This window comes from Gopherus evgoodei, chromosome 6, assembly GCF_007399415.2.
Source record: "Gopherus evgoodei ecotype Sinaloan lineage chromosome 6, rGopEvg1_v1.p, whole genome shotgun sequence".
NCBI classification, from domain to species: Eukaryota; Metazoa; Chordata; order Testudines; family Testudinidae; genus Gopherus; species Gopherus evgoodei.
Window position 1 is genome coordinate 124007204 of NC_044327.1, and position 26621 is coordinate 124033824.

The following is a 26621-nucleotide window of genomic DNA, read 5'->3' on the forward strand; positions in this document are numbered from 1 at the left end:
TGGGACAAGAACTTTTATTTTCTGTGATACAGCACGGCCAGGGAGCAGTGGGAGAGTGGTCGAGGGGAAGTACATAAACCCTAGGCTAATTAAGGTGTGGTTCCTTGAAGACTAGGGAGGGTTGCTACAGGTTAATTGGAGCACCTGTAGTCAATTAAGGCCCTGTTAGCAACCTAATAAAAAACCCTGCTTCAGGCAGTTAAGGAGGAAGGAGAGACGATGGGAGCCTGGAGAGATGCTGTGAGACCTGGACAATCAGAGTAAAGGAGACTCCCTCTCCCAGTGTTTAAGGTACCCCACCCAAGGGGGAAGAGGGTACCCCACCCAAGGGGGAAGAGGGTAAGAACCTGCAGGGGTTGAGAGGGGCTGAGGCTCAGAGTAAGGAGCAAACCCAGACCCCTCCCCTGCTTTCCTCCTTTACCACCTTCTGGGGCCACTAGTGGGGCCTTTGGTGCCCCAAGAGCAGGGGCAGGAGGTGGTATCTTAGCCCCCCACCAAGAAAAGTGCAGGACCCACGATACTACATTGGCCATCTTGTCATACTTCTGATCAAACAGATTGGTGAGCCTAAGACCCATACTAATTACTATTAATTGTTTTTATTTATTAAATAAAACTGATAAATTATATTATCCTTATATATCCTGAATCCAGCTGCAGCTGAGAATGCTTGACTTCTAACCCCAGTGCTGATGCCAACTCCCAAGAGCCTTCCTTAGTGTACTATACAATCAAATAATTTCCGTGCCTGTTTTACAGATGGGTAACCATCAGTTAAGCAACCTGTCCAAAGTCAGCAGCAGAGCTAGGACTAGAACCTGGGAATTCTGGGTCCTAAACTAAACATCAGGTCACTTTTACTTTCTGATCACCTCCTTTCACTACCAAAACAAGTCTTTCCTGCAGGACCTTCTCTCAAGTGTGTCCATGCACATCTCCCATGATTGCGTTATGGGGAGCAAAATCCAAGCATAGTGAGGCAGTGTGGCTTAGTAGATAATGCACCTAGGGGGCCCCAAAGGCCTTAAGCTCTTGTCCTGCACTGTCAGTAAACTGCTGTATGACCTTCAGTCCTGCTTTATCACTGTTTCCCCTCCCACTGTTTCTTTCTCCTGTCTACTTATAAACCCCTCTGGGCAAAGACAGCCTCTCACTCCGTGTTTGTACAGCACTTAACACAATGGGGCCCTGTGCTCGGAGCTACTGTTATGCAAATAATCAACAATCACAGGTGATGTGTGCATATTGATGGTTTGTACCAAAATCACTGCTAATTTTCAAAGCCTTCTGACTATCCCCATTCACCTCCACTAGGGACTGGGGCAGCATTTGAAATGTCTCCTTAAAGCGACACTGTGCCAATTACTTTTGCATTGGATGTTATCCTATAACAGCAGTTTTTAACCTGTGATCCTCAGAGCCGCTAGGGGTCTGCTGACTATGTCTAAGATTTCCAAAGGGGCCCACTCCTGCATTTAAATCTTTTAGGGGTCTGCAAATGAAAAATGGTTGAAAACCATTGTACTATATTGATTTGGTCCATTTCTAGTTTCTTAACACAAGAAGATAAGAACGGCCACACTGGGTCAGACCAAAGGTCCATCTAGCTCAGTGTCCTGTCTTCCAACAGTGGCCAATGCCAGGTGCCCCAGAGGGAATGAACAGAACAGGGAATCATCAAGTGATCCATTCCCTGCATGCACTGATTTCCTCAAACCCCCCCCCCAAATTAAAGGGGGCTGCAATTACCAGTTAGTTTTTTTATTTACTTATTGCTTAAATTCACTTGTATACTAGCATCATCAGGTGGGTTGGTACAGCTCTGGGAATAATGGAGGTTGCTACTGCATAAACAGAAATGCTGGGACAGTTTTGGCAAAATGTTGGATGATTTTAATATCATCAGCGTTGGAATTTTAGATACAAAGAGAAATATTTATAATCCAGCCATTATTCTTCACTAGATTATAAGAGCTGTAAGATAAATCAAAGCTTGAGCCTAAATTCTTTCAGACTGCTACATATCATTGCTCCCCTTTTCATCTTGTGCTATGTGAACTTTCTCCCGAAACCAGTGGCACAGTCACTCAAAAGAAGAGACAGGTCCTAGAGACTGGACCAATTGAAATTCTAAAGTTTAAGAGGTCCGGCAGGCAATTAGGGAAAGGTCAGTGCAAACGGAGGTGTATGTTTCTGTTCATAGCTATTTGCCAAAACAATATCTGTAATTTACTGTTGCTATTAACACTGAGAGGTACTTAACAGGCTGTGTTTTGTAGCAGTTACAGCTAAGGAATGGGAGTCGAGACTCACAGGTACTATTCCTTGCTCTGCTACTTGCTCATTGTATGGCTTTTGACGAATTACTTTAATCTCTCAGGCTGGAGTTTTCAACAGCGTTCTGGATTGGCTTAACTCTGCTCCCACTGACTAGACAATCTAATGGTCCCTTCTCGCCTTAAACTCTGACTCTTCCAAATTTACACAGACATTCCTCACTGATGAATCTCCTAACATGTGACCCTATCCCTTGACTCGACTCTTCCTGAAGTTCCTTTCCTTTTGGAAGGTGGTCCGGGTTAGTTTTTAGAAGCTGACTGTTTGAGTACCTGACAGTAGGAATTCAAAGCCCAGCATCCTTGATAGCTCTTGGCCTTTCATAGAAGAGAGGCTAATCTTTGGTTGATATTTAACTGAGCTTTGTAGCTGCCATACATGACCTCCTGCCATGTATTGTTATGACCTTTCTGTTTCATTTGTGAATTTATTTGATATTTCTGAGATTTTTGGTTCCTGCACAGAGAATGGAACCAGGAGTGCTACCAGCAGGGGTGAGGTATAGTTCTCCCTAGACTGTACACTGTGTCCTTAAATAGCACCCAAGGATTGCAAAGTGCTTTACAAAATGTGAGCAAGTACTGCACTGTTATCCTCATTTTGGGGAAACTGAGGTACAGGGCAGTGAAGTGAGTTGCCTTAGGCTGCACAACAATTTAATGGCAGAATCAGGACAGGGCCTTTCAGGCCCCAGACAAATCTCACTCTATTCAATCTCTGCTGTTTCACAGCAAGCATTAGGTTGTTGGCATTGAGCTGGTTACCACAGCAAGCCTTGGTGACTTGTGTGAAGACAACACTTTCTATACATTTGGGAACTAGTTTCACTGACCTGTGGAAGAGGGAGAGCATCTGTCACCTAAGTTCCCTATAAGCTGCGTGGCCATGCAGCAGCCTATTTAGTGCCACTCAGGCAACCCACCCAGAGACCTGCTGCGGCAGGAGTGCTCCTCTGGTCCTAACCTAGCCTGGCCCCCAACCTGCTGCATGGCCATGGTGCCCCACTGATGGCCCAGCCTCAACCGCAGCCAGGGCGCACCTACCCAGGCCTGGCCCCAGCCATAGCCGGGAAGGCACAGCCCATACCTGGGCAGCCCAGCCCCAGCTGCGGCCAGGACAGCATGGCACTGCCCAGCCCCAGCTGTGGCTGGGACTCGGACGGCCCAGCAAGGGGCCGGACCTGCCCTGGTGCACCTCCCCTGGCCCAAAACCAGCCCCGGCCCAGACCTGCCAGGGCTGTGGCAGCACCCCACCCCAATCCTCTGCCCCAGCCCTGAGCCCCTCATCCCAGACCCCACCCCAGAGCCTGCACCCCCAGCCAAATCCCTTACACCCCTGCACCCCAACTCTCTGCCCCACCCAAGCCCCTCTTCTCCAGCCCCAACCCAGAGTTCACCCCCCCCAGCTGGAGCCCTCACACCCCTGCACTCCAACCCTTTGCTCCACCCCAGAGTTCTAGCTGTCCGGGGTGTGGTTTTTCCATGCCACTGACTGATATAGCAAAGCTGATAAAACTTCTCAGTGTAGAAGAGGCTCAGAAAGGGCTTCTCAGAAGCCAGGGAGATCAGTGGGGAGCTGCCCAAGCTAGCTAGCAGTGAAACGCACAGGTGAGGGCGGAGCCTTAGAGTCAGATCCACAAAGGTACTGAAGTGCCTGACTCCCATAGATCTGGGCCTTCAGTGTCTGACCGACAGAGTGCAGGGAGGCACCTCTCTCCACTCAGGTGTGAAACTTCTTCTGGAGTTCGGTACATATCCCAGGTCTCCCACAGGAGCACCCTAAACCATCAAGCTGTCGGGTAGTCTGGGGTAGGACTCTGTCAATCACACGTGCGGAAGCTGGTCCACTTTGTATAAATAATTAAATGTTCAGTGGGCCAGAGGGAGAAGCAAGACATTGACTATAATCTTGAGGTTAAGGCACTCCTGTGAGGCATAGGAGTCCTGCATTCAAGTCCCTGCTTCAAATCAGACACAGGGAGGGGAGGAGGATTCAGACCTTGGTCTGCCATAGCCCAGAAGCAGGAGGAGGGCCTGAACCAATGGGCTATCGAGTATGCTGATCCAAATGTATGGATGCATGCACACCAAAATATTTCTCAGACCCGCTGTCATTTGTATAGGTGAGGTGCATGTCTACCACAGCAGGTCCCACAGGGAATGCCTAATTTGAGAAGCCTGCCAGGGAGTTAGGTGCACAGCTGCCAACTTTCACAATAAGCCAAAAATCAAGCTAACCCCATTTAAAAACAAGGCCAACACTCTATGTGACTAGATCCCCTGATATGCAGTCTGGGACTGTGGAGGGGCCCTCTGTGCACCCCTGACTCTCTCCCTCTCTTGCCTCTGCTTTCCCCTTGCCCCTGCTTGCTGAGAGCCGATCAAAAAAAGAAGCTACAAGCCAAAAACTAGCCAACAAGCAACTCACAAGCCAATTAAACCAAAAACAAGTCCAATTTTTGTTTTTTTGTTTTTTTTTTCCGCGTGGATTTGGCATGTTTGGTTAGGTGTGAACTAAGGCTTTGAGCAGCTTGTTAGCTATGGGCCAGCATCAGGCTTTTACCCTAAATCCTTAAATCCTAAAAACACTATCACTGAAATCAGCCTCTGTACCAGCCAACTGGAAGGTAGCTAATGTAATACTGATTTTAAAAATGCTGCAGAGGAGATCCTGGCTCTTACAGACAGGTAAGTTGAACTTGAGTACTGGGCAATTGTAAAAACTATAGAAAAGAACAGAATTATCAGATACATAAATCAATATGATTTGTTGAGGAAGAGTCAATATGGCTTTTGTAAAGGAAATCATGTCTCACAAATCTATCAAGATTCTTTGAAGGTGTCAGCTAGCATGTGGATAACAGTGATCCAGTCAATATAGTGTATTTAGATTTTCAAAAAGCATTGACAAGGTCCCTCACCAAAGGCTCTTAAGGAAACTCAGTAGCCATGTGATAAGAGGGAAGGTTCTTTCAATGGCCAGAGACTGATCCACAAAGATAAGAATAAATAGTCAGATGTCACAATGGAGAGAGGTGAACAGCGGGGTCTCCCAAGGATCTGTATTAAGACCTGTGCTATTCAACAAATTTACTAATGGTCTGGCAAAGGGGGAGAACACTGAGGTGGACAAAGTCTGCAGATAATAGAAATCACTCAAGCTCATTAAGTCCAAAAGCTGACGGCAAAGAGATTTCACAAAACTGGTTGACTGGACAACAAACAAAATGGCAGATGAAATTCAAGATTACATGCCAAGTAACATACGTTGGAGAAAATAATCCCAACTATATGTACTAATTTAGCTGTTACCACCCAAGAAAGAGATCTTGGAGCCATCATGGATAGTTCTCTGAACACTTCCTCTCAATGTGCAGCAGCAGTCAAAACAGCTAACAGATTGTTAGGAACTCTTAGAAAAAGGATAAAAAATAAGACAGAAAATAACATCATGCCACTATCAATCCATGGTGTGCTCATGCCTTGAGTACTGTCCTGCTCTGGTTGCCCCATCTCAAAAAAGATATAGAAGAACTGGAAAAGGTTCAGAGAAGGGGAACAAAGATGATCTAGGGGGTATGGTGCAGCTTCCATAATGGGGAGAGACTAAAAAGATTAGGGTTGTTCATCTTAGGAAAGAGACAAGGAGTGGGTGATATGACAGAGGTCTATTAAATCGTGATTGGCATGGAAAAAGTGAATAGAGAAGTATTCTTACCCTTTCCCACAAAACATAAATCGGAGGTTGGCCAATGAAATTAATAGGCAGCAGGTTTAGCACTAACAAGAAGCACTTTTCATACACCATGCAACTAACCTGTGGAACTCATTGCCAGGGGCTATTGTGATGGCCAAAAGTATAACTGGGTTTAAAAAAAATGGTTAAATTCATAGAGGATAGATCCCAAGATGGGCAGGGACACAACTCTATGCTTAAGGTGACCCTAAACCAGAAGCCAGGAGGTAAAACAGAGGTGGATCACTCTAGAATTGCCCTGCTCAGTTCATTCCCCTGGAAGCTTTGATATGAGTCTCTGTTGGAGAAAGGATACTGGGCTAGATGGACCATAGATTCTTATGCCCACTGGTGGAAACTTCAGCATCTACAAGATTAGGTGGTGGTGGAACAATTGTGTTGAGAATGTCGGTGGGGCCTAGATGTTGGACGGAGGCACTTAAAGAGGCCCGATTGCCTCTTTTGGCACCTAAGTTCCTTTGTGGAGAGAATAGCACTTCCTTACCTCACAGGGTGTTGTAAGGATAAATAGGTTAGAGATGAGGATACTGTGGTAATAGAGAGATGGGCCTTTGCTATATAGAGTTTACAGGCCTGAATTTGCAGTAAACCCAAAGACTGAGCAACTAGATTGATCACACTCATTCTGGTATGCAAGTGCCTACAGTCCCTCATGAAGGATATGCACGGATTTAAGGAGAAAGATACACTGCTTTTAGCTCTGAATTTAAGCTCCTAGGTCCAAGGACTTGTCAATTACTTTAATTTAGTTAATTTAGTTTAATTTCAGTGTTTTGCAGCTCAGTTTCCGCATGGCTCTTTCCACTGCCAGTGTTCGGAGACCGTAGCAACTTCAAATTAAATATCAATCACAGCATTAAGGTCAAGTAGTTTGATTCCATTAACAGGCAGCTAGATTCAACTTCCATATAATGAACAGTCTATAACCTCCTAATGATCCTGAGAGAAAAACTGGGCAGTGCAGTTAGCTCTAGCATTCAATCATTGGCACCCCATTGACATAGGAGACGGTAGAATTGATTCAAAACGTCCATTCATCTGCCAAGAAATCTCATCTGAAATTATTCTGATCTGTGACAAATCTGTGTGAGTATCAATTTAAAGACAAAGCAAGAGAGATGGATTTCAGCTGGGCCTTTCAGTCTTGGCTTCTAAATTTATATATATATATATATATATATATATATATATATCTGTACCTCGCTTTTTAACTGAGGTTAGGGATTTTTTTTCCTACTATGGGGTGATTGCCAAAAAGAAATAAAGCTCTGTTGGAGGGGATGCATGGTCTAGTGGCTAGAGTACTGACCTGCAAGTCAGGAGACCTGTGTTCTGCTCCTGGGTTATGATTACTTGTATTACCACAGCCATATCATTTGTATTACCATAGCTCAGGGGTGGGCAAACTTTTTGGCCTGAGGGTCACATCGGGTTTTGTAAATTGTATGGCAGGACAGTTAGGGGAGGGATCGTGGCCCGGCCCCCGCCTCCTATCTGCCCACCACCCCCAAGACTCCTGCCCCATCCAACCCCCCCATTCCCTAATGCCTCCCTCTCCCCAGGACCCCTGTCCCATTCCCACACTCCCGCTCCCTGTTCCATGACTGCCCGCGGACCTCTGCCGCCCCATCCAACCCCTCCTCTCATTCCTGACAGCCTCCCTGGGACCCCTGCCCCATCCGATCACCCCTTCTCCCTGCTCCTGACTCCCCCCTGGCGCCCCATCCAACCCCCCCTCCTTCCTGACTGCCCCTCCCTTGTTCCCCCAGACTGCCACACCCCCACACCCTGATGACCCCCCCCCAACTCCCCTGCCCTCTATCCAATCCCTCCTGCTCCCTGCCCCCTTATCATGCTGCCTGGAGCACCAGCGACTGGCGGCACTACAGCCGAGCTGCCCAGCTAGAGCTCAGGGGCCAGGCAGGACGGTCCCGTGGGCTGTAGTTTACCCAACTCTGCCATAGCTGCACCATTACCTAGTCATGGACCAGGACCTTATTGTGCTAGGCGCTGTACAAACACAGATCAAAAAGACTAGCCAGTTGTGTGATACATCCCCTTTGTTCCCTCCTCCACATCCTTTCTTTCCCTTTGTCTATTTAGATTGTATGGCTTTGGGAGCAAGGCCTGTCTCTTACTACGTGTTTGTACAACTCCTACCACAATGATATCTCGATCTCGATGGCGGCTACTAAAGTTCCCTTTTTCTGGCCAGCTCTACTTATTGCAAAACTCTGTCATACCAGCTGCAAACATCCATTTTTCCACTTCCCCCACACGCATCTCCACCCTTCCTCCCATGCTGCCCTTCACACTCAGAACAGATCTGACCGCTTCCTTTGTTTTGCTGAGTGTTCAGTGGCAGGTTCAGAGCGACATGCCTACTCCAAACAACACTTTCCAACACCAGCAAAGGCTGCTGCACCTCATGGGGTATGGTGGAATTCTCCCTGGTCAGAGGGCACGACTGCCCACCCATAGAGGCTTATGCCAAGGGAAGGTGTTTCACCACTGGGCCCATGATGGAGGGGAAATTGTAGAGGCTTTGCATTCGCACAACCTCACCCCAGGTGGGCTTTCCTCTGCCAGGTGCTTGCCAATACTGGTGTGAATCTGACATCTTAGGAGTAATCGACGTGCAGATTAAAAGTAACTAAACCCTAACGGGGTTAACCCTGCCTGCCTTATTTACAACCCCAAGTCCTGGGGAACCTTGCACCTCTGGAGCCAGTGAGCTATGGGCTTTAGAGCTCTTGTAGCTACATGATAGGTCAGTGGTTTGAGCATTGGCCTACTAAACCCAGGGTTGTAAATTCAATCCTTGAGTGGGCCATTTTGGGATCTAGGGCAAAAGTCTGTCTGGAGATTGGCCCTGCTTTGAGCAGGGGGTTGGACTAGATGACCTCCTGAGGCCCCTTCCAACCCTGATATTCTAGGATCCCAGCCTCATTGATGGACAGTTTGCCAGCTTGGAAACACAGCTGAACTTTACTTAACCAGCATGAGGGAATGGGATTTGACTCCCTATTGTACAGAATGTAGAAACAGCTAGCGCCAACTATTGATGGAGGAGTGGAACTGTACTTATTTGCGTAGCACCAGAGATGAGCATAAAAGTGGAAACAGTGGCTCTTCTACTCTTGAATTTGATTTCAAACTGAAAAGTGCATCAGGGCAGCACAGACATAGCTTTATATTGGCTCAGCCCAGCACAGGCTGTGATTTTTATACCGGAGCATGAAGAAATTATCTTGAAAATTAACTACTATAACAAGAAAAGCTTGAGAGAAGGATGACTTAGAATCATAGAATATCAAGGTTGGAAGGGACCTCAGGAAGTCATCTAGTCCAACCCCCTGCTCAAAGCAGGACCAATCCCACACTGTTATAAAACAGGAGTCCCTCAACTGACAGAGAGATCAAACTCAGGTCCACCATGTTCTACCTCAGACCATCACAAGGTATGATTTTGACTCCACCATTTTGGTGACATCTGTTAAAAACCATACTTTTAGAAAAAACAAACCAACTCTGAAGCACCTACTGGAGCAATGAAGAACCCTGTATTTCAGATGGTAAGATCATTATTTACTCCTCTTGGCACAATTATTGCATTGTTGCCTAGGTACTTTGTAGATTTTATTCACTTTGCCCTCCACAAAATATGTTCTTTTAAAAGCACTCGGCTAGTCACTCGAGCAAAGAAGAACAAACAACACAACTCCAACCTGAAAATAGCCCTTTTGTTTTTTAAATTAAAAAGTCAATTCCATTTAAAAGTGCAGACATGTTCATTAAAACGACTGTTAAAATAACATCACAGCATCCCGTATTTATTCCCTTTCAATTACTTCAGATCTGATTTGCCCACTGAAATAAACATTATGAGCCTAATTCTGTGCTCCTGTGAGATGACCCAACGACACTGGCTCTGTACCTGTCAGCACTGCAAACAAAACCTCGGATCAGAAAGACAAAGATCTACAAATTGCATATAAGAAACTGATCTGAAGGTCAGAACGACTGGATGAGGTGCTAGGGTTCTATTGTTGACCAGTAATGTGATATGTGGTCTTAGGCAATCTCCTGAATTATTGTGTCTCAGAATATCGATTGGTAAAATTAGTGTAATATCTAGGGCTGGTCAAAAATTTTCTGCCTACATTTTTTTTTAATGGAAAATTGAATTTTCAACTAATCAAAAAGAAAAGTGTCTGCTTTCTGCAGAACTCTGCAACTTTCCATTGAAAAACCTAAATCTGCTTTTCAGCTTAAATTGTCAAAAGTAGAAATTTTCACTAAAAAAAATATGAAACTCATTTTCTGACAGGATCTAGTAGTAATCTGTGTTTCTCTACAATGATGTTTGTAAAGTACTTGGAGATCCTTGGATGAAAGATGATGTATAGTCAGAAATTGTCATTGTCAATAGAGATTCTGCAATCAGAATGTAGCTGTCAATTTTGCCGGATGTGCGTAAGGCAGAGTAGAACCCAGCAAGATTTTCCAGATCAGTCTTAACTCCACAGTTATAACAGGAGCAGAAGGATGAGGTAAGACCCAAATACCCACAAGAATCAGATCCAGTGAATAAGAAGGTGCTGTTTTCACACAGCAGCTTTTCTGATCGTAACTGCACTGCAAAGTTTACAAAGCACTTCAGTCCTGGACTAAGAATTTCATTCCAAATTCTCAAATTAATCACCTTCTGCATAATGCACTTCTGGAATGGCCAAAGTAATTGACCCTTCGAGCCTCATACAATAATTTTCAGAAGTTCAAAAGCCACAGGATACATGCAACCTGCACCACCCCGTCTCTGCGGGGCAGATGCCCCTAGTCCCACCACCCCACCACAGGGCAGAAGTCCTGAGCTCCCCCAACCCATCACCGCCCAGTCTGGTAGGTGGAGAATGGAGGCATGCTTGGGGGGCTCCGCAAGCCACACTTTAATTGTAAAAGAGCTGCATGCAGCTCATAAGCTGCAGTTTGGCCACGCCTGCTATAAAGCAACACAAAGCCCCTTTGCAATAAGTGAGATGAGATAATGAAAGAACCTTTTTCGCAGGTGACCAGAGTGACTCTTGCTGTCAGTGGCAGAACTTGCATTGACTTCAACAGGATCCGGATCTGAGCCAAGCACTGCCACACTTCCCTCTCTCTCCAGCTGGGCTGAGTCCAGTTTAAGGAAACAGAGCAGCCAGGAGTATCTGAGGTTAAAGAGACACAGAGCTACAACCTTTCCCACCTCTTACCACTTCTATCTTCTTGCTCAGTAGGTACAACCACTTGAAGAATTATAATCAGCACCTTCATTGTCCACAGACACTAATAAATCCATCCTCCTCATCCCTGTGAGGCTAGTATTATTAGCTCTATTTCATAGATGGAAAAACTGAGGCAGAGAGATGACATGACCTGCCCAAAGCCACCGAGGGTGGGAACGTCAGCGCCAGGAATAGAACTCAGAAGCTTGGATCTCCACCATTCTCTGTGCAGATCTCAACACCAGGCTTCTCAGAGTAGCTGCTCTTATGGGCTTAAGATTGCTTTATGCTACCTGCTCGAGTAGCTCCTTTGGCAGCTTAGTCGCCTATTGATCATCCACCTTTGTAATAAAAATCCCTTCTTGCAATCCAGCCTAAAGCTCCCCTTCATTAGCTTTAATTCCTGACCTCATGTGACTCTTGTACCTTGTGGCATGAATGAGCCTTGTCCTAGATCCTCGTGTGAACCCATCAAGAAGTTGTAAAGCATGATTAAGTCACCTCTCAGCTGCCTTTTATTTTTTTCTTGCAAGGCTGAACCTATTCAGCGCTTGAAACCTGTCTTTGCAAGGCAGTCCCTTTGCCTCTTGGAACAAATGCTGGAAAACTCTTTTTGAAAGAATCTCAGTAGGCGGCCATTAAAAAAAAAAAGGCAGCTGTAGCCTCTCTGTAGTGAGAGTTTCAAAAGCACCCAGCAATGGCTGGATTCTGCTCCCAGTGAAATCAATGGAAGTTTCACCAGTGCCTCCAGTGGGAACGGAATAAGGCCAACCCTGAGAACTTGTGCAAATGCCACCCTACATGCATTGGTCCGGCATTGAAAGGCCCTTTATATAGACCAATAAAACCTGTCACCTGCTCACTCCTTGCCCTGTACTGCCCAGGCTTTTCTTGGAGGAGTGGAGAGGCTTTTAAAAGGTCATTTGCTCTGCTAGGACTGACCTGCAACCCGCCTCTTGGTGCCTAGATAGCACTGCACAGATCATCACTTCAGACTAACAAATCCTCCTGTCGTGAGCCTATACAGAGCGCTGCCACAGCCCCTCAGAGAATCCCACCCCACAATAAGCCCCATCTTTTCAGTCAAATCATCAGTCCACGCTGTCATAAACAGATAGTTAAGGGTTAATGTCTCTCTTACCTGTAAAGAGTTAACAAACAGGGACCCCAAACACCTGACCAGAGGACCAATCAGAAGACAAGATACTTTCAAATCTCATGGGAGTGAAGCCTTTGTTTGTGGGTTTGGGGTTTGGCTTTGTTCTCTCTGGGTCCTGGATGGGACTAGAGGTGAAACCAGGTTTCTGCCAATCTCCCTGCTACAGTCTCTTATCTATTCAGAATTGTAAGTAAGAAAAGGCGGTCATAGTCTTTTAATTTTTTTTTTCATTTACATATGTGTACTTGCTGGAAGTAGCTTAAATTGTGTTTCTGCTGGAGAAAGTTTCTTTCTGTTGTTTATAAGTTGAAAGACCCTGTAACTGTTTACCATCTAAATTGCAGAGATAAACCTTTTACTTTTTTCTTTCTTTTTTTATTAAAAGTTTTGCTTTTAAGACCTGTCTGATTTTTTTTCTCCTAGTTAAGGTTCAAGGGAATTGGTGGGAAGCAAGGAGGGAAAGGTAAATTTGTATTGCCTCTGAGTGAGGGGTAGAGAGAAACTTGATCTCTCGGTGTGGTGATTCAAGAAGTTGAATCAGGTGATCTCCTAGTGTTCCCAGGGCGAGAAGGAGCTGGGATGAAGAAGAGGGGGGAAGGGAATGGTTTATTCCCCTTTGTTGTGAAACTCAGGGCATCTGGGTCTTGGGGTCCCCAGGGAAGGATTTGCAGGGACCAGAGGGTATCAGGCCCTGGAAAATTCCTGATTGGTGGCAGCATATCAGACCTAAGCTAGTAATTAAGCTTAGGGAAATTCATGCCAGTACCCATATTTTGGACGCTAAGGTCCAGATTTGGGAATTATACTACGACACACGCACACTTTTTTTTTTAAATGATGCTAATGAATTTGGGAAGGACGAGACAGAAACCAAACTCACTAGGCCTAATTCTTCCCCAGTGTAATCCCACCAAGGTCAATTGATTTTCATAAGGGATGAATCTGGCCCATTTTCTTTTGTGATTTGAAGGAAGGTTATCAGAGGTAGAAGGTTAGTGCATTATCCAACTCTGCTACCTACACAAAACATACATGCACTTTTATTTATGCCTTGGATGTAAAATAGACAGAGCACTAAAAAAAATATTTCGCATGGGCCAAACTGACACAATAGACACCATAGCAGAAGCCTGGAATGAGGCTGAATTTTCTATGAGAACATAGGTGACTTTACCACCATGTCTTGCATTTCTGGGCTAAAGAAGTTGACATTGTCCCTTTAAGAGCTCCTGGGTTCACCGTAAGCCTGGGTCCCATTGAAGTTGGTGTAAGAAAGAAGAAAGCACAATGCTTAAATCACAGCTGGTCACTTGAACCTCCTCGAGTAACTTTTTGGCACACAAGAAATGTCTGACCATGGGGGAAGCAGAGTTCAAGTCAACAAAAATTCCCATCTTGCTTCTGGGAATAAAAACTAATGAAACTAATTGTGAAAGATATTCTACTTACGGCTTAGTCCATGCTAAGTGATCCTGGGTGTCTAGGTAGCAATCTCCAGTGGCTAATCTCAACCCTATACTGCAGTGTGCTGTATACAGTAAACCTATCAGATACCTCACCCAGCTGCACAAACATTTGCTGGCCCTCCCAGACCAGTACTCTCTCCTGATGGGGACTAAATTAAGGAAACACTTTAGGAACAGCTTGTCCAGGTGAGGTGGGAGTGGGTCCAGTGGCTGAAAAGAAAACTCGGGATTCTGTTCCTGGTTCTGCTACAAGGTGCCTTTGGGCAAGACACACAACATTTCTGGATGCTAGCTTTGAAGAGGGGCTGATAATACTGACCTACCTCATAGAGGATATGTGAAGCTAAATTAATAAATGTCTGCCAAGCATGTTACATTCTTGGATGGAAAATACTATAGCCATGCAGCAAACTGGTACTGCGTATGTGCCCCTTTGCCCTCTAATGAAGGGGATCAGAACAACATATTATAGGTCCTATACTGCTAACTTACAGAGGTTCTCCTTTTGCTCAAGCAGCAGCAGCTTGATGTGCTTGCATGTGTCTGTACAGACAAACATACCCATGTATCATGAGGGATATGCACCTGATTCAAAAGCCAAGACAAAAATAAATCAGTGCAAATTAACTGTGTTATTGCAAGCTGGACTGTCCTTCAGAGAGAAACTCTTCTTATGGGAAAAGCAGGAATATGCAATGACACTCACAATGTAAATAAGAGATCCAAGCCATGGTTCAAAGAGGATAATTTTGTCCAAGGTGAAATAATACCATAATATCTGATACTTACATCGTACATGTCACCTAGGTGCTTAGCAGATTCCAGGAGTACTTTATGCTGCCTTTTTTTGATCCCTAAGTGCAATGATAAAATACTTTAAAGTTTCAACTCTATTTTAGATCCACTTCCAGGAGACAGCTGTAGGGCAAAACCCTGTTCTTCCTGTTAAAAGCAAGGGGAATGCCATTGAGCTCCATGGTGCTACCACAGTATCAAACCAATGTGAGACTAGAATCAGGACTTCGGAAGAGTTACTCCAGATTTACACTCACGTAAGCGAGAGCAGAATTTGGCTCATCTATTCAATTTCTAAAACCTCCCTTGCAAAGAGGGATGTTTAATATTACAAGTGATGTAACGCCTCCCTCTGCTACCGCTGGCACTGACATGGTATGACATTGGAATGTGACTTCATTTGGAATACAAAATGTGAACAAGAAAACATATAGCTAAAACTGCTGATTGAATCAGAGACTGTGGCCCCAGTTCAGCAAAGTGCTGTTGTATGACTTCGGCCTGGTCTACACTAGTTGGGGGGATCGATCTAAGATACGCAACTTCAGCTACAAGAATAGAGTAGCTGAAGTTGACATATCTTAGATCAAATTAAAATAACTTATTTCACATCCTCATGGCGCTGGATCGACGGCCGCAGCTCCTCCGTCTACTTTGCTTCCGCCTCTTGCACTGCTGGAGTTCAGCAGTTGAAAGGAGAGCAATCAGGCATTGATTTATCGCATCTACACTACATGCGATAAATCGATCCCCGATAGATAGATCGCTACCCGCCAATCCGGGTCCCTGAGATGTCCCTGAACCAGAAACTTCCAAAACTGGGGATGTTTGAAATCTGGACCCAAACTCATGTTCTAATGTGGTCTAAGACAATAAGGCACTTTATCTGCAATGGGCCGAAGTGGTACCCCAAACCTGAATATCCCCAGTCCTCGGAGTTTCCATGTTAAAATACTGATCCAAACCTAGATCCACATTTCATATGTAAGGCCTCACTCTACTTGTTAATTAACAATGACAAAAAATGTATTACAAGAAAATTCCATGTTGGGGCCCTGGTGACAAATTATTCAACCTTTTGCTCAGGTAATTATGGAATTATGTGGCCTTCCATTACAAACTGTAGTCATTCAGCTGGTCTCAGTAGTAATAGATTTGACTATTATTAATAGAATTAATATTAACACTTAAGCTGAAGACTAACTACTTAGTGGTCTAAGTTTCAGGCTGTAAATACCTAGACTCCTTGGAAACACAGATTCAAATCCCGCAAAGGTTGATGCAGTCTAAATTCCATGCATTCTACTATGAGTAGATCCGTTAGCTGAACCTATGGCAATTCAAGATCCTTTAGCATAGAGACTTGCTCAAATGTGCTTGGTCAAAGTTTCCCTTCCTCACCATTCTTCTATGTATCAGTTATCTGCCACCCTTCAACCCCCTATAGGTATAATGCCATAAAGTGCTCTGGGTTCATTTGGTTTGGCAGGTACTGAATAAAGTCAGATATTATTATTGTTATAATATTACTTTGTCATGGACAAGTTTAATCAATCCATGACACTGATTTCTTCTTTGCATTGTGGGTCTCTCTTGCATATTCTGTGTGAGTTCCAGGCCTTGATATATTACAGATGTCAATGGCAGTTTCACATGTGGAAGGAGTGCAATATATGCAATAGAAATCAGAAGAGGAGAATTTATCCCTCCTTCCCCAACCCCTGACTTTTAACTAGTCTTGGGCCCTGCTAGAAATATTCCTGTTAATGAGACACTTATATATATATTAAGAACAAGAGAGTTATCTCTTCACAAGAAGAAGTGTTGTCAAATCCTGCAGTTTTAATCACAAGTCTCAGAACATTTGGTATTTCTCTTAAACCTAGAGTGATATGATTACATGGGAATATCAGCTTTCATCTGAAAACAAAAAGTAAGTTTCTAGCCCTCACGGTTGCAGACAATAAAATGAAAACGCGAACCCCAAAGGCCTCAAAAATCAGAAGACAAACAAACAACTTCAAATCTCTCCTTCTCTAAAATCATGATTTTTAAGCCAACCTCATGATTTTGGGGGCCTGAGTCATGAGATTTGAACTTGAGGTTGGCGGCACTGCAGAGGTCATGCAATACAGCGTGTAAACTCAGAAGACACTGTCACACTCAGACTTAGGGCATGTCTACACGGTAATCAGAGGTTTGAGCGCAACATATGTAGACAGACCTGAGCTAGCTTTGGTCTAGCTAACTCGGATAACAATAGCAATGAAGCCGCAGCAGCATGGCCCAGCCACTAGACTACATACTGAGGGCTCCAAGCAAGGTTGTACAGCCCCCATTGCCAGTTTCATGACTGTTGCTCTCTGAGCTAGCTAGATCAAAACAAATTTGGCTATGTCAACATATGCTACAGTCACACCTCTGATTGCAGTGTAGATGTACCCTGTGGGAGGTGAGTCGCATGCATGAAAGGATATTTTTACACTTAACTTGTTGCAAAGGCATCACTGAGCCCTGGTCTACACTACAAATTTAGGTCAAATTTAGCAGCTTTAGATGGATTTAATCCTACATCCGTCCACACGACGAAGCTGTTATTTTTGATTTAAAAGGCTGTTAAAATCTATTTCGGTAGTCCTCCCCCAATGAGGGGATTAGCACTGAAATCGACCTTGCCAGATCGAATTTGGGGTAGTGTGGTCGCAATTTGACAGTATTGGCCTCCAGGAGCTATCCCAGAGTGCTCCATTATGACCACTCTGGACAGCGCTCTCAACTCCGATGCACTGGCCAGGTAGACTGGAAAAGGCCAGTGAAATTTTGAATCTCATTTCCTGTTTGGCCAGCGTGGTGATCTGCAGGTGAGTGAAGATCTCATCAGCAGAGGTGACCATGATGGAGTCCCAGAATCGCAAAAGAGCTCCAGCATGGACCGAATGGGAGGTACAGGATCTGATCAATATGTGGGGAGATGAATCCATGCTATCAGAACTCCGTTCCAAAAGACCAAAATGCCCAAATATTTGAAAAAATCTCAAAGGGCATGAAGGACAGAGGCTATAATAGGGACCCACAGTACGGCCACGTGAAACTTAAGGAGCTGAGGCAAGCCTGCCCAAAAAACAGGAAGGCAAACAGCCGTTCCAGGTCACAGCCCCAGACATGCTGCTTCTATAATGAACTGCACGCCATTCGAGGTGGTGCAGCCACCACTACCTCACCCCTGTGCTTTGACTCCATCAATGGAGTAGCATGCAACAGGGATGCGGGTTTTGGGGATGATGAGGAGGAGGTTGAAGATAGCTCACAGCAAGGAAGCAGAGAAACCGGTTTCCCCAACAGCCAGGAACTGTTTCTGACCCTGGACCTGGAGTCAGTACCCCCCAAACCCACCCAAAGCTGCCTCCTGGACCCACCAGGCGGAGAAGGGACCTCTGGTGAGTGTATCTTTGTAAATATTATACATGGTTTAAAAGCAAGTGTGTTTAATGATTAATTTGCCCTGGCATTTGCAGCCAGTAAGCTACTGGAAAAGTCTGTTAACGTGTCTGGGGATGGAGCGGAAATCCTTCAGGGACATCTCTATAAAGCTCTTCTGGATGTACTCCCAAAGCCTTTGCAAAAGGTTTCTGGGGAGGGCAGCCTTATTCCATCCTCCACGGTAGGACACTTTACCACACCAGGCCAGTAGCTCGTAGTCTGGAATCATTGCGTAACAAAGCATGGCAGCTTATGGTCCCAGTGTTGCAGGCATTCAAACAGCATCCATTCTTTATCTCTCTGTGTTACCCTCAGGAGAGTGATATCATTCCTGGACACCTGGTTGAAGGTGCCTATTCCTGCTGGGCTGTTTGCCTGTGGCTGAATAGAAATGTTCCCCACTGTTAGCCAGGCAGTGGAGGGCTGAAGCGATCATTCCAGAGAATTGGGGGGGGGGGGGAGAGGTTAGTTGGGTTTGCACTGCCCATTAACCCGAAAACCATAGCCCCTCCTGCTTTTATATGGCCAGCCCAACGACTGCTTGGTATGGGAAATGAGGGCGCTGCTTTTTTAAACCATTCCCACATGTTATGAAGGTTAAAGAAGCCAAAAGACTGTGTCTTACCATGGCTGCCTGCAAGCCAAATTCTGTTGCCCAGCCCTGCGTGAAAGATCTCTCACACCAAACCAGCAAACCCTCAATAAGAGGCAAAATGAGACCTTATACCAAAAGCACATGTGCTCTGTAATGTTAACAGCAAGGTTTACCGTGAAAGAGTTTACCCATTGTTCTCTAAAATGTGTCTTTTTAACTACCACTCTCCCTTTTTTTTCCTCCACCAGCTGCAAATGTTTCAACACTCACACTATCTTCTCCTTCCCAGAGACAGGCAAAGATTAGAAGGCAAAAAAAACGCACTCACGATGAAATGTTCTCTGAGCTCATGCAGTCCTCCCACACTGAAAGAGCCCAGCAGAATGCATGGAGGCAGACAATGTCAGAGTCCAGGAAAGCACAATATGGATGCACGGACAGGCGGCGGGCTGAAGATAATAAGTGGCGGGCTGAAGATGATAGATGGCATCAGCTTGGTGACAGAAGGTGAGAGGCAATGCTGAGGCTACTGGAGGAACACACTGATATGCTTCAGTGTATGGCTGAGGTTCAGGAAAGGCAGCTTGAGCACAAACCACCGGTACAGCCCCTGTGTAGCCAACTGCCCTCCTCCCCAAATTCCATAGCCTCCTCACCCAGATGCCCAAGAACATGGTGGAGGGCCTCCAGGCACCCAACCACTCCACCCCAGAGGACTGCCCAAACAACAGAAAGCTGACGTTCAATATGTTTTAAAGTGTAGTGTGGCCTTGTCCTTCCCTCGTCCCCCACCCCTCCTGGGCTACCTTGGCAGTTATCCCCCTATTTGTGTGATGAATTAATAAATAATGCATGAATGTGAAGCAACAATGACTTTATTGCCTCTGCAAGCTGTGATCAAAGGGAGGAGGGGAGGGTGGTTAGCTTACAGGGAAGCAGAGTGAACCAAGGGGGAGGGGCAGTTCATCAAGAAGAAGCAAACAGAACTTTCACACCATAACCTGGCCAGTCATAAAACTGGTTTTCAAAGCTTCTCTGATGCACACCGCACCCTCCTGTACTCTGCTAACTGCCCTGGTGTTTGGCTGCATGTAATCAATGGCTAGGCGATTTGCCTCAACCTCCCACCCCGACATAAATGTCTCCATCTTACTCTCACAGATATTGTGGAGCGCACAGCAAGCAGTAATAGCAATGGGAATATTGGTTTCACTGAGGTCTATTCGAGTCAGTAAACTGCACCAGAGCGCTTTTAAATGCCCAAATGCACATTCTACCACCATTCTGCACTTGCTCAGCCTATAGTTGAACAGCTCCTGACTACTGTCCAGGCTGCCTGTGTACGGCTTCATGAGCCATGACATTAAGGGGTAGGCTGGGTCCCCAAGGATAACTATAGGCATTTCAACATCCCCAACGGTTATTTTCTTATCTGGGAAGAAAGTCCCTTGCTGCAGCTTTTGAAACAGACCTTTCCTGGCCATTCCACATTGATGTTGGTGAAACGTTCCTTGTGATCGATCCACCAGTGCTTTCAGCACCATTGAAAAGTATCCCTTTCTGTTTATGTACTCCCTGGCTTGGGGCTCCTGTGCCAAGATAGGGACATGGGTTCCATCTATCGCCCCACCACAGTTAGGGAATCCCATTGCAGTAAAGCCATCCACTATGATCTGCACATTAACAGGTGTGTTGTAAACAAGACACGAGAAGTCATTCTTCCACTTTACTCTGCACTGGTTAGGCCTCAACTGGAGTATTGTGTCCAGTTCTGGGCATCGCATTTCAAGAAAGATGTGGAGAAATTGGAGAGGGTCCAGAGAAGAGCAACAAGAATGATTAAAGGTCTTGAGAACATGACCTATGAAGGAATGCTGAAAGAATTGGGTTTATTTAGTTTCGAAAAGAGAAGACTGAGAGGGGACATGATAGCAGTTTTCAGGTATCTAAAAGGGTGTCATCAGGAGAAGGGGGAAAACTTGTTCACCTTAGCCTCTAATGATAGAACAAGAAGCAATGGGCTTAAACTGCAGCAAGGGAGATTTAGGTTGGACATTAGGAAAAAGTTCCTAACTGTCAGGGTAGTTAAACACTGGAATAAATTGCCTAGGGAGGTTGTGGAATCTCCATCTCTGGAGATATTTAAGAGTAGGTTAGATAAATGTCTGTCAGGGATGGTCTAGATAGTATTTGGTCCTGCCATGGGGGCAGGGGACTGGACTCGATGACCTCTCGAGGTCCTTTCCAGTCCTAGAGTCTATGAATCTAGGAATCTATTTCCCAGAGTCATTACCCTTGATAGCAGCAGCTGTTTGATTGTGTTGGCTACTTGCATCACAGCAGCCCCACAGTAGATTTGCCCACTCCAAGTTGATGCCCAACTGACCAGTAGCTGTCTGGCGTTGCAAGCTTCCACAGGGGTATTGCCACTCGCTTGTGAACTGTGAGGGCTGCTCTTATCTTGGTATTCTGGCGCTTCAGGGCAGGGGAAAGCAAGTCATAAACTTCACTAAAAGTGCCCTTACGCATGCAAAAGTTTCGCAGCCACTGGGAATCATCCCAGACATGCAACACTGTGTGGTCCCACCAGACTGTGCTTGTTTCCTGGGCCCAGAATCGGTGTTCCATGGCATGAACCTGCCCCATTAACCCCATGATGTCCACACTGCAGGGGCCCGTACTTTGAGAGAAGTGTGTGTCTATGTCCTCATCACTCTCATCACTGCGATGCCATCGCCTCCTCGCCTGGTTTTGCTTTTGCTTTTGCAGGGTCTGGTTCTGCATATACGGCAGGATAATATGTAGGGTGTTAAAAGTGCTCATAATTACGGCAGTGATCTGAGAGGGCTCCATGCTTGCTGTGCTATGGCATCTGCACTGAATAAAAGGTGTGAAACAATTGTCCGCTGTTCCTCTGATGGAGGGAGGGGTGACTGATGACATGGGTTGTCATACAGAATGGCCTCCTCAAGGATGGAACTCACAACCCTGGGTTTAGCAGGCTAATGCTCAAACCACTGAGCTATCTCTCCCCACATTCTTTGTGGAGGGAGGGGGGAGCAAATGAATACAAAACAAATCTGGTCTCTATTGTTTTGATCCACTCCATCTCTCTTATACATCTTAGGCTGTCAACAGATGGTGCAGTACAACTGCTAGCCATTGTCGTCTCCTGGCTGCTCCCCAGAAGACAGTGCAATATGACTGCTAGCCATCGTCGTCTCTTGGATGCTTCCCAAAAGATGGTGCAGTATGACTGCTGGCCATTGTCATCTCCCATTTATGTCCAGGCGCCCCCGGCCGACCTCACCAAGGCCACCCAGGAGCACACATATCTGCCCAGGTGTCCCTGACCAACCTCATCGAGGTTGGCTAAAAGAGCACCCAGGAGACAACAACGACAGCTACCAGTCATAATGCACCATCTGCTGCCAAAAGGCAATGAGTTGCTGCTGTGTAATAATGCAGTACTATGTCTGGCAGCACTCAGGAGATGTATGGTGACAGTGAGCTGAGCGGGCTCCATGCTAGACTCATAGACTCTAGGACTGGAAGGGACCTCGAGAGGTCATCGAGTCCAGTCCCCTGCCCTCATGGCAGGACCAAATACTGTCTAGACCATCCCTGATAGACATTTATCTAACCTACTCTTAAATATCTCCAGAGATGGAGATTCCACAACTTCCCTAGGCAATCTATTCCAGTGTTTAACTACCCTGACAGTTAGGAACATTTTCCTAATGTCCAACCTAAATCTCCCTTGCTGCAGTTTAAGCCCATTGCTTCTTGTTCTATCATTGGGGGCTAAGATGAACAAGTTTTCTCCCTCCTCCTGATGACACCCTTTTAGATACCTGAAAACTGCTATCATGTCCCCTTTCAGTCTTCTCTTTTCCAAACTAAACAAACCCAATTCCTTCAGCCTTCCTTCATAGGTCATGTTCTCAAGACCTTTCATCATTCTTGTTGCTCTTCTCTGGACCCTCTCCAATTTCTCCACATCTTTCTTGAAATGCGGTGCCCAGAACTGGACACAATACTCCAGTTGAGGCCTAACCAGCGCAGAGTAAAGCGGAAGAATGACTTCTCGTGTCTTGTTTACAACACACCTGTTAATGCATCCCAGAATCACGTTTGCTTTTTTTGCAACAGTATCACACTGTTGACTCATATTAAGCTTGTGGTCCACTATGACCCCTAGATCTCTTTTTGCCATACTCCTTCCTAAGCAGTATCTTCCCATTCTGTATGTGTGAAACTGATTGTTCCTTCCTAAGTGGAGCACTTTGCATTTATCTTTATTGAACTTCATCCTGTTTACCTCAGCCCATTTCTCCAATTTGTTCAGATCATTTTGAATTTTGACCCTGTCCTCCAAAGCAGTTGCAATCCCTCCCAGTTTGGTATCGTCCACAAACTTAATAAGCATACTTTCTATGCCAACATCTAAATTGTTGATGAATATATTGAACAGAGCCGGTCCCAAAACAGACCCCTGCGGAACCCCACTTGTTATACCTTTCCAGCAGGATTGGGAGCCATTACTAACTGCTCTCTGAGTACGGTTATCCAGCCAGTTATGCACCCACCTTATAGTAGCCCCATCTAAATTGTACTTTCCTATTTTATCTATATGAATATCATGCGAGACCGTATCAAATGCCTTACTAAAGTCTAGGTATATCACATCCACCACTTCTCCCTTATCCACAAGGCTCGTTATCCTATCAAAGAATGCTATCAGATTAGTTTGACATGATTTGTTCTTTACAAATCCATGCTGGCTATTCCCTATCACCTTACCACCTTCCAAGTGTTTGCAGATGATTTCTTTAATTACTTGCTCCATTATCTTCCCTGGCACAGAAGTTAAACAAACTGGTCTGTAGTTTCCTGGGTTGTTTTTATTTCCCTTTTTATAGATGCTTGCTGTGGTATGTTGTCTGCATGGGTAACCCAGGATAAAAGGTGAGAAATGATTTATTGCCATTGCTTTCATTTGGGGGGGCTGACAACATTTACCCACAACCACCCACGACAATGTTTTTGCCCCATCAGGCATTGGGAGCTCAACCCAGAATTCCAATGGGCGGCGGAGACTGTGGAAATTGTGGGATAGCTACCCACAATGCAATGCTCCAAAAGTCGACGCTAGCCTCGGTACTGTGGATACACTCCACCGAGTTAATGGCCTTAACGGTCTTAAGTGGGAACACAGACAATCAACTGTATAGAATTGATTTTTAAAAAATCGACTTCTATAAATTCAACCTAATTTCATAGCATAGACATACCCTTAGTATGAAGCAGTTACTGAGCTGTTCTGGAAATGCTGCTGCATTTTATCATATAAGTCTTAGAGAAGAGAACAGGCCAAGAACCAATATAGGGAAGAAGGTGAATTACAGTTCAACTCATATAGAAAAGCCCATCAATCATTAGTGTGAACAGCAATGGAAATGATGTATCATCGCACTGCTGCTCTTATTGGTGCATACTACATGTAGTGCTTTATCTTTCATTTTCAAGTGCTTCTCAAGGCTACAGCCGACCTTGTGATGGAGCAGAACTTTTCACGAGTTTGACATTGTTAAGTACAATTAGATACACAAAAAATGACATGACAGATGAGATTTAACACACATGACTGTAAACGCTAAGAACTGGCAAGGAGCAATCACATGCATCGAATTCTTTTATTGTTTTGAGAATGTCTTTTTACCACATTACTTTTTGCTTATCACTCAACGTAAATTTTGTACTGGCGGAAATATTTACTAGCTTCACTGCTGTTTCTGTAAATCCTTTGTATGCTCCCCTGCAATGCTATACGTCCGTACAGCAGTGGCTCTCAAACTTTTGTACTGGTGACCCTTTCACATAGCAACCTTCTGAGTGCGACCTCCTTCTTATAAATTAAAAACACTTTTTATATATTTAACACAGTTATAAATGCTGGAGGCAAAGCGGGGTTTGGGGAGGAGGCTGACAGCTCGCGACCCCCCATGTAATAACCTCATGACCCCCTGAGGGGTCCCGACCCCCAGTTTGAGAACCCCTGCCATACAGTGACATTCCCCTTAGATAAACTTTAGCCTTCTACAGCAAAGTTACAGTAGGACAACTATTTCCCCCTCTTTCTGGCCACCACCATTATAGAGCCATGCTAAATCACAGCATGACCGCCACCAACTTGGTCAACACACTAGAGACTGAACCAGGAAGATCCAGAGCTAAAAGCATGAGCTGCTACAGCTTGAGCTAAAGAGGCCTCAAATAGGCTCATATCTTCTGGGGATCAGGCACAAACGGGCACCTGTAACAACACACACCAGTGGGTTACAACATCACTTCACCCTGGCCATACAAATATCATAGATCCTGCTTGTTAGCAACCCTTCTCTTGCCAGCAAAAATTTACTGTTATCCAGCAGTTGCCAATAAGAACATAACAAATGGCCATACTGGGTCAGACCAATTGCCCAGCTAGTGCAGTATCCTTTAATCCAACAGTGGCCAATGCCAGGTGCTTCAGAGGAAATAAACAGAACAGATAATCATCAATCCTGTGTTGCCCATTCCCAGCTTCTGGCAAACAGAGACTAGGAACACTTCAGAGAATGGTTTTGCATCCTTGTACATCCTGGCTAATAGCCATTGATGGACCTATCCTCTATTAACTTAGCTAGTTCTATTTGTCTTTGCCTTCTCAACACCCTCTGGCAAAGAGTTCCACAGGTTGATCATGCATTGTGTGAAGAAATACTTCCTTTTGTTTGTTTTAAACCTGCTGCCTATTAATTTCATTTGGTGACCCCTAGTTCTTGTGTTAGGAGGAGTAAATAACACTTCCTTATTTACTTTTGTCACACCAGTCATGATTTCTAAACCTCTATCATATACACCCTTAGTTGTCTCTTTTCCAAGCTGAAAAGTCCCAGTCTTATTAATCTCTCCTCATACAGAAGCCGTTCCATACCCCTAATCAGTTTTGTTGCCCTTTTCTGAACCTTTTCCATTTCCAATATATCTTTTTGGAGATGGGGCAACCACATCTGCATGCAGTATTCAAGATGTGGGCTTACCATGGATGTATATAGAGGCAATATGATGTTTTCTGTCTTATTATCTATCCCTTTCCTAATGATTCCCAACATTCTGTTTGCTTTTTTGACTATTGCTGCACATTGAGCGGATGTTTTCAGAGGACTATCCAGAATGACTCCAAGATTTCTCTCTTGAGTGGTAACATATAATTTAGACCCCTTCATTTTATATATAGTTGGGATTATGTTTTCCAATATACATTTCTTGGCATTTATCAGTATTGGATTTCATCTGCCATTTTATTGCCCAGTCACTCAGTTTTGTGAGATCCCTTTGTAATTCTGCGTAGTCTACCTGAGATTTAACTATCTTGGGTAGTTTTGTATCAACTGCAAATTTTGCCACCTCACTGTTTACTCCATTTTTCAGATCATTTATGAATATATTGAACAGTACTGGTCCCAGTACAGACCCCTGGGGGACACCACTATTTACCTCTTTCCATTTTGAAAATAGACCATTTATTCCTACCCTTTGTTTCCTATCTTTTAACCAGTTACTGATCAATTTGAAGCCCTTCCCACTTATCCCATGATAGCTTAATTTGCTTAAGAGCCTTTGGTGAGGGACCTTGTTAAAGACTTTCTGAAAATCTAAGCACACTATATCCACTGGATCGGCCTCGTCCAAATGCTTCTTGACACCCTCAAAGAATTCTA

At 44.9% G+C, this 26621-nt stretch overlaps 1 protein-coding gene across 1 annotated transcript in view; it reads right to left on the reverse strand.

The window, feature by feature from the left end:
* RNF165 (ring finger protein 165) overlaps positions 1-26621 on the reverse strand; it is a 115757-nt gene that overhangs the window by 52230 nt on the left and 36906 nt on the right. The window lies entirely within an intron of this gene.